The 13,209-nt window shown below is 34.9% G+C and overlaps 1 protein-coding gene across 10 annotated transcripts in view; it reads right to left on the bottom strand.

Moving 5' to 3' along the window:
• C3H2orf76 (chromosome 3 C2orf76 homolog) overlaps positions 1-13,209 on the bottom strand; it is a 64,452-nt gene that overhangs the window by 26,335 nt on the left and 24,908 nt on the right. The gene's annotated exons all lie outside the window — the stretch shown is intronic.

Here is a 13,209-nt window from a genome sequence, read left to right as displayed (position 1 = left end):
AAAGACCTTGTCTAATTAAGACACTGATATAACCTTTGATGATGTTAAAGTTCAAAAGAGACATTATATCATCTCCCTGGAAGCTCTAGATTTTGGCTATAATATCCTGGCGGTTTTTATTTGGGAGTGTGTTTCAAGAGGTGACTGGTGGATTCTTTCTATTTCCACTTCACCCAATGATTCAAGAGATCAGGGCAGATTTTTTAAAAATAAAAATTTTTAAAACAAAAAAAAAAATTTTTTTTTTTTTAAATTCTTCCTTCGTCTTTTCTAAGACTACAACTTAAACTTGGGCCAAAGCTGTGTTTTTCCTTGAAGCTTTGCTTATGGATATTTTAGAATGTCTCTTCCCACCTCCCCCCACTTCCCAAGCTGGAGGGCAGTGCCAAGATGGTGGAGAGAACACACACATCTATCTAAGCTCTCCCTTACCTTCAGGCTATTTTTTTATGAAACAGTCTCAGAATTACTGCTTGACTGCCAAAACTCACAAATATTGGGAGTACAACACATCACCAACAGAAAATAATCTCAAAATTTGCCAGAAAAGGTCTGTTTTTGCTTGCGGGCAGGGACGGCTAGGCCAAGCACAGAATTCAGGTAAGTAGACAGTGAGAGCATGAGTAATAGCTCATGCTGAGCAGACAGGAAGGGGATGGGCCACGGTCTCCACTGGTGGAAAATTTGTGGGGAGAATTTTACCATCCTGTGAGCTACTGCTCTGGCAGCAAGCCAGTAAGTAGATCAGCAGACAAGGTATAAACACTGGGGAGGAGAAGGGGGCAAGGAAGGGGGGGAAGTGTTAAAGACTAATCCCAAAATGCTAGAGTCTCTTTGGACCTGCCACACCCACCCAGCACCAGGAGAGACTCAGCACGATCTCAGCGGCAACCACTGATCCCAGTGCCGTCAGTGCTGTCCCACTGCTGCTTCACTGCTACTCTGTTTTCTGTTGAGGAAGCTTGGTAACACCACACTGCCCCAAAAGCAGACTGCAGTTGGTTTTGTTGTTGTTGATGGTTTTTTTTTTTTTTTTTTTTTTTTGGTCAAAATGAGTAAAAAAGCAAAGCAGGCTCTAATTATAGCTAGCTTCTATACTGAAAGAGAACAGACTTCAAACCCTGAGGAGACTAAAAACAGACTGTCTCCAGATGAAGCCCCAAATGGTGATATAATCTGGAACCCATCAGACAAGACTCTCATAAAATTAAAAAGGCTCTTAAAAGAGAGGCAGAAGAAAAATGGGGAAAGGAAAGGGAAGCTTTGCATCCTACTCATTAAAAGATAAAGTGGATAAAGAAATCAACTCCCTGAAAAACAAAATTAGTGAATTGGAAAAAGAAAACAGCTCTCTAAAAAATAAAATTGGTGAAATGGAAGAAAATTCCATAGAACAAAACAACTCATTTAAAAACTCAATTGGACAATTAGAAAAAGAAATTTAAAAAGTAAATGAAGAAAACAATTAATTAAAAATCAGAATTGAACAAATGGAAATGAATGACTCTAGGAGACACCAAGAATCTGTCAAGCAAAACCAAAAAAATGAAAAAATATAAAAAATGTTAAACACCTACTTGGGAAAACAACAGTCCTAGAAAACAGATCTAGGAGAGATAATCTGAGAATTATTGGACTTCCTGAAAATCATGATGAAAAAAAGAGCTTAGACACTATTTTTCAGGAAATCATCAAAGAGAACTGCCCAGATGTTATAGAAACAAAAGATAAAATAGACACTGAAAGAATTCATCAATCACTTACTGAAAAAGATCCCAAAATCAAAACTCCAAGAAATATTTGGCTAAATTCCAAAACTACCAGACCAAAGAAAAAATATTACAAGCAGTTAGAAAAAAACAATTCAAATACAAAGGAGCCACAATAAGGATTACTCAGCATCTAGTAGTGTCCACATTAAAAGATCAAAGGGCCTGGAATTTGATATTCTGAAAGACTAAGGAACTTGGTATGCAACCAAGAATAACTTACCCAGCCAAAATTAGCATTTTTTTCCAGGGAAGAAGATTCAGTGAAATAGGTGAATCCCATCTATTTCTGATGAAAAAACCGGAAGTAAACAAAAAGTTTGACCTCCAAATATAGAACTCAAGAGAAGCATAAGGTAAAAAGAAATCTTGGGAACAATATTTTTGTTATGAATATACATAAAGAATACATGTATAATTTGGTCTTACTGTTATAATATAAAAAAGAAACTAGAGGTGGAAAGGAAATTGTACCAGAAAAAGAGAAAAGTGGAGGTACTACATCTCATAAAGAGGCAAAGGAAACCTATTATATCTGAAGGAAAGAAAGGAGGGGGATGAACATATGTGAATCTTACTCTCATCAGAATTGACTCAAAGAGAAAAATATAAGACATATTCAATTTACAGAAAAACTTCTCCCACCTCATTGAAAAGTAGGAGGGGAAAAGTAAAAAGGAAAGGAGTAAGCTAAATAGAAGGAAATACAGAAATTATAGGGAAAAGTTTAAGAAAACGGAAGGGAATCTAAGGGGGAAGAGGGATCCTAAAGAGGGAGGGCTGCTTGAGGCAAGTGGTACTCACAAGTAGAATCTCTCTCTCTTCTCCTCCCGTATCTTCCCCCTCCTTTCTTTCTCTCTCTGTCTCCTTATCTCTTTCTCTCTCCCTCCCTCCCTTTCTTTCTTTCTCTCATAATTTAAAACTTGAATAGAAAAAAAAAATTTTTTTTAAAGAACAGGAAAATAACCATTGACATATGCATAGCAGAACATGAGAGGATTCAAAATATTTAACAATAAATTTCCATTTCAAGAAAACCTATATAAGAAATACTACACATTGAGTTCAGAACTATCCATCTTTTCTTTGCTTCCTTGTAGGTTTTCTGTTATTCTCTGCTGTGCATTTTTTACCCTATTCTTTTTCTCCCCTTTCTTCCCTTACTTTACCCAAGGCTACAATTAAGCATGGATGTATACATACATAGATATGTATATATGTCTACATACATATATGTAGATATCTGTGATCATACACACACATATTCAAAAATATTTACATAAGGCCGTACTTCACTTGTTTGTCCTCTGTCTCTCTGAAGGTAGAGAACATCAAGAACATCATCCTTCATAAGTCCAAATTTTTCCACATTTTTCTAAATCTACCAACTAATCATCTCCTATAACATTAGTAATATTCCAACCTAATACATTATACTATCTAATTAATTTAAGTGCTCTAAAATAATATTAATATGGCTGACATATAGTTTCCCTATTTTTCCCTTTTGACTAAATCCATTTTAGCTTTAATTTTGTCTGAGATCAACAATTACTACCTTTTTTTCCCTAATAAATTCTACTTCTGATTATTATGTTTTTTTCCTAATCCTGCTGACTCCTCTGCTTTACTTCTACCCACTACTTGCCTTATTATTTAACCTATCCTAAAGGATCCCCCTAAAGGATCCCTCCTTTATCCTCCACCCCATTTTACCCCTCCATCTTTATTAATCTATACACCTTATCCTATTCCCACTAATTTACACATCTTTCTATATCCCCCTTACACTATTCCCTCCCCTTATTTCTTTATAAAATCTAGACTTTTATATGCACACACATACATACGTACTGTTCCCTCTTTAACCCATTCCTAATTGTGAGTAAGTATTCTAGAACTTCCAGACTTCCTTCCCCCCCATGTCAGTTCTTCCTCTCATAACTTCATTAATATAACATAAGTAGTGTTTTTACCTTTCCCTATGTTTTTGCTTTTTAGAATCATATCATTCTCGGTTCTACCTCAATCTTTCCTTAGACCTAACCAATTATTACTAAAAATCTATCAAAAAAGTAGACATATGTACAAAGATACATAATGTTTAAATTTCCACATATAAAACACATTGTCCTTTTTGAGTCCTTTGAAATTAATCTTTGATGTTTATCTTTTATTTCTTTTGGGTCTTTTATATCAAATTTTCTATTAAGTTCAGGTCTTTTTGCAACAAAATTCTGAAAGTCTGGCAATTCATGGAATATCCTTTTTTTTTTTTTTCTCCCATTCAAGACTATGCTTAACTTTGCTAGTTCTTTTACTCTTTGATAGTGTTCCAAGACTTGTGGTATTTTAATGCAGTTGCTACTAAGCATACTTATATGACTTTAATTGCAACTCCACTATACTTGAATTGTTTTTCCTAGCTGATCTTTATTTTCTCCTTTATTTGGGGATTTTGGAATTTAGTTATGATGTTCCTATAGGTTTTCCTCATAGGATCTCTTTCAGGTGGTGATCAGAGTGTTGTTTGTTTTTTGTTGTTTTTTTTTTTTTTTAATTTCTACTTTCCTTTCTTGTTCTAACACTTCAGGACAACTTTCTTTTTATTTATTTATTTATTTATTTGCTGAGGCAATTGGGGTTAAGTGACTTGCCCAGGGTCATATAGCTAGGAAGTATGAAGTGTCTGAGATCAGATCTGAAATTAAAAGATAGAGTGGATAAAGAAATCAACTCCCTGAAAAACAGAATTAGTGAATTGGAAAAAGAAAACAGCTCTCTAAAAAAGAAAATTGGCTTTGACTTCAGGGCTGGTGCTTTATTTTTTTTTTTTATTTTTTATTTTTTTTATTTAATAGCCTTTAATTTACAGGATATATACATGGGTAACTTTACAGCATTAACAACTGCCAAACCTCTTGTTCCAATTTTTCACCTCTTACCCCCCCCCCTCCCCTAAATGGCAGGATGACCAGTAGATGTTAAATATATTAAAATATAACTTAGATACACAATAAGTATACATGACCAAAACATTATTTTGCTGTACAAAAAGAATCAGACTCTGAATTATTGTACAATTAGCTTGTGAAGGAAATCAAAGATGCAGGTGTGCATAAATATAGGGACTGGGAATTCAATGTAATGGTTTTTAGTCATCTCCCAGAGTTCTTTTTCTGGGTATAGCTAGTTCAGTTCATTACTGCTCCATTAGAAATGATTTGGTTAGGGCTGGTGCTTTATTGATAGCATTGTGCCATCTAGCCACCCCAACAATTTCTTTATCATTTTCTTGTATTATTGCAACAAGATTTTTTTTTTTACTGTAGTTTTTCTGGCAGTTCAATTATTCTTATGTTTTCTCTTTTTGATTTGTTCACCAGATCAGTTGTTTTTCTTATAATTGACTCATATTCTCTTCTTTTTTCATTCTTTATATGTATATTATCATTTCTTGGTCTCATAACTTTTGGAAATTCCACTTTCCCAATTCTAGTTTTCAAGGAGTCATTTTCTTCCTTAAGATTCTGAATTTTCTTTTCTACTTGTTTTTCTTGGTTTGTTCTTTACACACTCACTCACACACACACACACATACACATACACATATAAACTGTTTCCTCAATCATTCTCATTTGATTTTTAAAGTTTTTTGAAACTTTTTAAACATTTTTGTTTAATTTTAATTTAATAAAAATTTGAACATTTTCAAAGTGTTCATTCTTCTATGAATTCTTCTTCTTCTTCTTCTTTTTCTTCTTTTTTTTTTTTTTGGCTGAGGCAATTGGAGTTAAATGACTTGCCCAGGGTTACAGAGCTAGGCAGTATTAAGTATCTGAGACCAGATTTTGAACACGGGTCCTCGTGACTTCAGAACTAGTGCTCTATCCACTGGACCACCTAGCTGCTCCTATGAATTCTTTTAAGACAGGAAATCATTTTGACATTACTCCTTGGAGTAGGAGAGGCTTTTTTCCCCCCTGTAGTAAACTGTTGATGTAATCACCTCTACTCCTGTGGTATGGTACCTCTAGCCTTAGACCCTTTTTCAGTTCTCCCTTCTGACCTAGAGACCTGAAATTGAACTCTGCCATCCTGTAAGTATCCAAAGCCACCCATGTCCCTGCCCCACTGCCTCTGCCCTAAGTGTATGCTGGCTCTTTCTCACTCAGGGCTGCATCTCAGTAGCACAACTGGGCTTGGTATTCATTATCAGCAGTTTCCTCAATCTTTTCCCAACTCAGACACACAACTCTCCACATGATCCCAGGAGTAAAAATTCTTGTGACTGTGGCTGAGGCTACTTCTAAACCTAGCTTGCCCCAAGGCTCACTGTTTACTGTTTTAGCAAAGCTAGCCTAGAAGTGTTTATACTTCATATGGGCTGACATAATTAATAACTTCACCCAAGAAAACGACAATAATGAGACATCATACCAAAATGTGTGGGATGCAGCCAAAGCGGTAATAAGGGGAAATTTCATATCTCTAGAGGCCTACTTGCATAAAATAGAGAAAGAGAAGTTCAACGAATTGGGCTTGCAACTAAAAATGCTAGAAAAGGAACAAATATACTTCATGTGGGCCAAACCTCCACTCTGGTATCTGGAGTACTGTTCTGCCCCAACTCTTATTTGTTTTTATTGCTCTACGTTTGTCCTGAGGTGCAATTTTGTCTTGCTTGTGGAGAATTTGGAATTTTCTGACCTACTCTGCCATCTTTCTCTTTTTGGGGGTTTATCTTGAGCATCTTTGTAATGATATATCTCTTTATCATGAATTTTTTTTAATAGCCTTTTATTTACAGGATATATACATGGGTAACTTTACAGGATTAACAATTGCCAAACCTCTTGTTCCAATTTTTCACCTCTTACCCCCCCCCACCCCCTCCCCTAGATGGCAGGATGACCAGTAGATGTTAAATATATTAAAATATAACTTAGATACACAATAAGTATACATATCATGAATTTTGTTATTATTTGCTTATTCTTTCTACTTCCTTACTTTCTGACTTCAGGTTTGTTAAATTCTGAATCTTAACAGATCTGCACAATTCTGGAGGGAAGGTTTAGATTGGTCCTGTTGCTGCTTTCTTGAGATACTGAGTGCTGTTATTCCAAATACTCAGAGATCAGGCTAGAAGCTTTTAATATTCCAAAGTGATCTAATTCAGAGCAAAGTCTGATCACTGCTCCCCTGGTCTGAGCTCTACAAATTCCTGACTTGGTTTTGGATTTGAGCAAGTAGCATATTGCAGTTGGATACAATCCCTTTAGTCAGTCAGGAAGCCGTACTGAGAAAGACAGAACTATAATCTCCTCTTTGATCTGTAATTCTTGCCTTGGTTAGGCTCTATAATGGAATCTGAACCTGAGACCTTACTTGGTTCCAGGAATCCCACCTGAGCCACCTGGCTGCTGCTTGCTTCTGAATTTGCTTGCTCCTCTCTTAGTACCCAGGTTAGGACTTTAAACCTAGTGTTCCTTATCAGAGAATATAAATTCAGTGCACAGGATACACTCCTCAGTCTACCCTGAATCTTTGAGTAGGAACTGGGAAGTGTATACCACAGCTTCCGTGTGGCACCTTTGCTAAAGAGTTTATCCAAGGTATTAATACTATTTCTAATACTCACAGACATCTCAGTCTGTCTCCCTATATAAACCTAGAATAGAAAAATTATTCACTGTGACTTTTTTTTTTTTTTTTTTTTTTTTTTGGATTTCCACATTATGATTCAGGCTGGCATGTTTTCTATAGTTGAGGGGTTCTGAGGAGAGGGAGGGTTGTTTGCTCACTGTTACTGGTTCCTGATACTCCATAATCTTGGCTCCATATCCAATAGACATTAATTTCAATTCAATATTGCTGAAGAACCAAATATATGACACATAGTGCTAGGGGATGAAAAGAAAAATGAAGGAAAAATACATGCTACGGAACGACAATGAAAAACAATCATGCAATCTGACTAGACCAACAACAAATTTATGTTCTAGAACCTTACTGATGCTAAGCAATTCTACCATACCTTCCCCATCAACTACTATTGTATCCTCCATGGCAACTCTTCCAAACTTTTATATTCTTCCTCAAACCTCCTATGAGTCCCTCTCCCTTCACTCTTTCAGCTGCCAACTTTACCTCACATTTTTCAGAGAAAAAATTGAAGCCATTCTAAGTTTCCTTTTATTATATATATATATATCCTATATATGCTCTTTGCCACTATCTCCTCCTCCACCCGTTTCACATAAGTGTCCTAACTCAAGCTAACTCCTTTATCTGCTCAAGTGATCTCATTCTATCCCATCTCTTCCAAAAGATTGCTGCTTGCCACCTTATCACTATTTTCAATGTCTTCTTATCTATTTGCTCATTTTCTGTCTCCTCAATTTCAAAAAGCCTTCACTTGACCTTTCCATCCCAGCTAATTATCTTCCTTTATCTCTGCCTTTTCTGGCTAAACTCTTAAAAAGACCACATATAATAGATACTTTCACTTTCTCTCCTCTCCCTCTCTTTTTAACCTCTTACAATTTAGTTTCTGACCTCAGAATTCCACTAAAATTGCTCTCTCCAAAGTTACCAGTGGTTTCTTAAATTCAAAATTCAATGCCCTTTTCTTAATCTTCATTGTTCTCAATGCTTCCACAGCTTTTAACACTGACCACTTTCTCTTCCTTGGTACTCTCCTCTCTAGGTTTTCAGGATACCACTCTCTCTTGTTTTTCCCGCTACCTATCTGGTTGTTCCTTTTCTTATCCAGATATAACTTCTAACCATTGGTGTCCCATTTCACTTGGTGATCTCATTATCTCCCAGGGATTTAGTTACTATCACTAGGTGATTCTCAAATCTGCCTATTTAACCCTATCCTCTCTGCTGACCTCCAATCTTGCATCTCCATTTGACTCTCAGATATCTTGAATTATTTCTAAAACAAAACATTATTTTCCTTTGTTCCTTTTGCAAAAGGATGGTTTGCAAAACCATCCTCCCAATACTTGGCCTCACAACCCAGGTGCTATTCTTGATTTCTTACTATTTCTCACACCCCAAATTCAATCTATTGCCAAGGTCTGTTTGCAACATTTCTTGAATATACTTCCTTCTTCCCTCTGATGCTGCTCCCACTCTAATGCAGACCCTCATCACCTCACACCTGGACTACTGCCATAGTGTATTGGTGGGTCTGCCTGCCTCAAACCTTTCTCTGTTCCAATCCATCCTTCATTCAGCCTCATTTAGCCACCAAAGTGATTTTCCTAAAGCACAAGTACAACTATGTCAGCCCCTACTCAATAGACTAGTTGTTCCCAATTACCTCTGGAATTAAAGACAAAATTCTTGCTTGGCATTCAAAGTCCTTCATAACCTACCTACTCTACCCATGTTTCCAGTCTTCTTATATGTTTACCCTCTGCCATATCCTCTTCAGTGTAGTGACATCAGCCACCAGCTTTTGGTTGCAGACATTTTCTCTAACTCTTTCCCATGCCTATAATGATCTCCCTTAGCTCTGCCTCCTGGCTTCCTTTAATCTAAAATCCCATCTTCCAAAGGAAGTCTTTCCTAAACCCTCTTGAGTCCACTGCTTATTTGTTTGCATGCTGTCGCCTCCATTAGACTGTGAACTCCTTAAAGGGAAGGACTGTCTTTTGCCTTTTTTTGTATTTCCAGCACTTCACACAGTGCCCAGTACATGATAAGTACTTGATAAATGATGATGTCATGGTCTTCTTTGAGAATGAAAGATAAACAATTGATTGATATATAGTATACTACAGAAAAGATGAAATAGTAAAGATTGTAAAATCACTTTTTTTTCCTTTTTAATCTGATTTTTCTTGTGCAGCAAGATAATTGTATAAATATTGGAGTTAATATGTATTTTTACCATGTTTAACATATATTGGTTTACTTGCCATCTAGAAGGGCTGGAGAGGAGAGGAAAAATTGGAACACAAGGTTTTTCAAGGGTCAATGTTGAAAAACATCCCTGCATATGTTTTGAAAATAAAAAACTTATATTTAAAAAAAGAACAAGAAAATCACTGCACAAACTGTTGGAGAATGAACTGGAGAAGACAGAGATTGGATATAGTGAAGCCAAATAGAAAGCCATCGTTATAGTCCTGATGAGAGGTGATGAAGGCCTAAACAAATGGACTAGTCATGTGAGTGGAATAAGAGAAAAGTTTTTTCGTAAAAGCAGGACCAAGAAGATTGTCAATTGAATGAATATATGCAGTGAGAGAAGTTAAATCCAGAGAGCTAGAATATACAAGAAGACAGGATAATCAGCAGAGCTGGAGAGGCAGAAAGAATTGTACAGGCATCTCTGAGCCTGAAGTCACAAATACATGTTCAAATCCAGCCTCAGACACTAATTACCCATATACCCTTAGTCAGGTTACTTAACCTCTCTCTGCCTCAGTTTCTTCAACTGTAAAATGGGAATTATAACAGCACCTAACTCAAATGATTGTTGGGAGGATCCAAGTCGATAATATTTGTAAAGCACTTCCCACAATGCCAGCATAGAATAGGCCTTATACTTATTCCCTTCCCCTGACCTCCAATGCTTCAGATAAATTGAGAAGAATGTAAATGGAAATAGTGCTAATTATTTTAGTAATTAATAAATTATTGGTGCCTTGTGAAAGAAGTTTTTGCTCTCTTAAGTGAAGAAGCTTGGAGTCAGATTGTAAGCTGCTAGTTGAAAAGTGAATGAGAGAAGAAATGAGGGCAACAAGTTATTAAAGCTCCCTGGACAGCTATTTCCTCATCTGTAAGGAGACTAAACTAAATGACCACTGATGTCCCTTCTAGTTCTACATCTATAGCCCTATGACCTTAAATGTTAATAGTTTTTCCTAGAAGTTTGACTGTGAAGAGCAGAAAACATAAAATGATAGTGTGTAGTGATTGTAGGTCAAGTGAAGGTTTTAAGAATGAGGGAAACCTGAGCATATCTGTTACAGTAGAGAAGGAACTGCAGATAAAGTTTAAAAATGAAAGAAGAATATCTCTAGGGGCAATATATATGTGAAGGACAATAATGCAGTAAAAAGGATTGTATGTATGTACATTTGTTACATATGTATATTTACATATACATGTATGTGTATAAACAGACTTCTTAGAAATGACCACTATACATTTTTTATTTTTCTGAACCATATATGTTTGTTATGAGAAAGTTTCTCTATTCAGGGAAAAAGGTTGAGATAGCATATTAGTAAGTAGTGACAGATAAACACACACAAAAAAGGATCCTCAATAACATATATTTCAATACACAGAAAACAAGAAAAAAAATGCAAAAGGGGGTAGACACAAACAAATAAGGCAGTTTTATTACTCTCTTATTAAATAATTAAATTTAATATATGTATTTCTACAAGTTACAGAATGGCAATTCAATTTTTTTATACAAGTCTCTTTTTCTTTTTTAAAATACTGAAATGCTTGCTTACTAATGATTAATTCAATAGTAAAAAAAAAAGAAAAAGAAAAAGAAAGAAAAGAAAAAGAAAATTTTAAAATAAAAGATGTAAAACCAGAACCAGAAATAAAGAGGCAAAAAGAAAACCAGAAAGCACAATGTAACAATTGCAAGAGAAGATATCAAGAAGGAAGGAGGGGAGTCAACAGTACCCAATACCACCAAGATGTCACAAAGGATAAAGATGAAGGGAAAGCCACTGAATTTATCAACAGAATGGTCACTAGTGACCTTGGAAAGAGTTGTTCATGAAAACCATGATAAAATGAAATTTAAAGTAAATAACTGGGGCTTGTTTTTGCCTACAACTTTCTTTCTCAGTATAGGAAACTACCCCAATCAATGGAGATCAGCAACTCTTTTATGACTTATAATTGTGAAGGTGCCTGGAGCACTGAAATATAAAATGAAATGTCAGTTTGTCAAAAAAGGGGTAAATATTTATGATCATTTGCTACTTTTAATTATCCATTCTGCTTCAAGAGAACAGATTAAAAACTAATGAGTTTATTGTTTCCCCAATTTGTGATATTTTAGAGAAACTGGTAATGATTCTCTAATAAGGGGAATTCAAAAGATGTTTGGAATGTAATCCCCTCAATTTATTAATCTCAAATTTTTGACTTGAAAACACCTATATGTTCTCCAGATTTTGCTAGTGTTTCTTTAAATAGCAGTAATAATTTTTTTTGGCATGCCCTAGTATATTTTGTACCTACATTAAAAACCTCTGATCACAAAAACTCACCAGATATTTTTAACCAATAGAATCTTGTATGAGAAGAGAAAGGGAGTAAGAAGAAATAGTTAATTATAAAAAAAAAAAAATAACTAAAAGATCATTGCAACACTGTTCCCAGGTCATTGCAACATAATTTGTTTTTCCTTCTCTTCTCTTGTTATTACTTTTAAGGGCATTTTTATGATGAATAACAAAATACAGTCTTTATGTGTGTTTTTGCTTCCTTGGAAAGCTAACTTCTTAGCAAAAACCTAAATTTATTAAATATCTTGCTGTCTAATATAATACTCTTCTTCACAACAGATTTGATGATAATATATCAGAAAGTTGAGAGTTGCTTTTTGCTCAGGAAGAAATCCCCAACAGATTTTATTCATCTGGTTTGAGTGTTTTCAACATTCTTTTTTTTTTTTTTTTTTTTTTTTTTATTTAATAGCCTTTTCAACATTCTATAACAATGCTACAATTCATCACCAGCAAGTAAGTATAGAGGTGCCAATCTGCCAAATTTTTTTAAAGTGTAAAACAATGGAGAAAAGAATGTGAGTAAAGTAAAATAATAGTAAGTATATATTAGCTCCCACGGTGATATTTAGCACAATGGCCATTTCAATGCATCTCTTTATCCAAAATTTATCAAAATTATGTATATGATATTTCTGAACTTTAAAAAATATAAGAAAGGGAATCTGTATGTGACAATAATAATTTGAAAAATGTCTTTCCAATTGATTCAGGTTTAATATTGTATCTCAGACTATTTTATTTTGAAAGCCACATTTAAGAAATCTCATATTTACCTTAACCATGCTTTTCACTTTATTCTCTGATTTAATATTTATTATGTAAATTCTTTAAGAACACAAATCTAAGGATTTTCCACTCACTGCCTTCACCTCTTGCTTGACTACCCCTTGTGACCTCACAATTAGTCTCTAGATATTAAAATGCATAAGCACAGAGAGAACTGTGATTTCAAAGTATTTGGGGTCATAAGTTGCTCTACACTAAACGGGAACAAAGTTAAAAGCCACTCAAAAATGATTTAAAGTAATAAAAAATTAATATTCTCAAATGGCTCAACCAAATAAGAGAAATATTTGTTATATGCATCATAACCTTGAAGTGAATACTCACATTTTATGAACTGTAGCACTCCATAACTTGATAAATCTTTC

Source organism: Sarcophilus harrisii, chromosome 3 (genome assembly GCF_902635505.1).
Source record: "Sarcophilus harrisii chromosome 3, mSarHar1.11, whole genome shotgun sequence".
Lineage (NCBI taxonomy): Eukaryota > Metazoa > Chordata > Mammalia > Dasyuromorphia > Dasyuridae > Sarcophilus > Sarcophilus harrisii.
The sequence above is the reverse complement of the archived record's forward strand: the minus strand, read 5'-3'. Positions and strand labels throughout refer to the sequence as shown.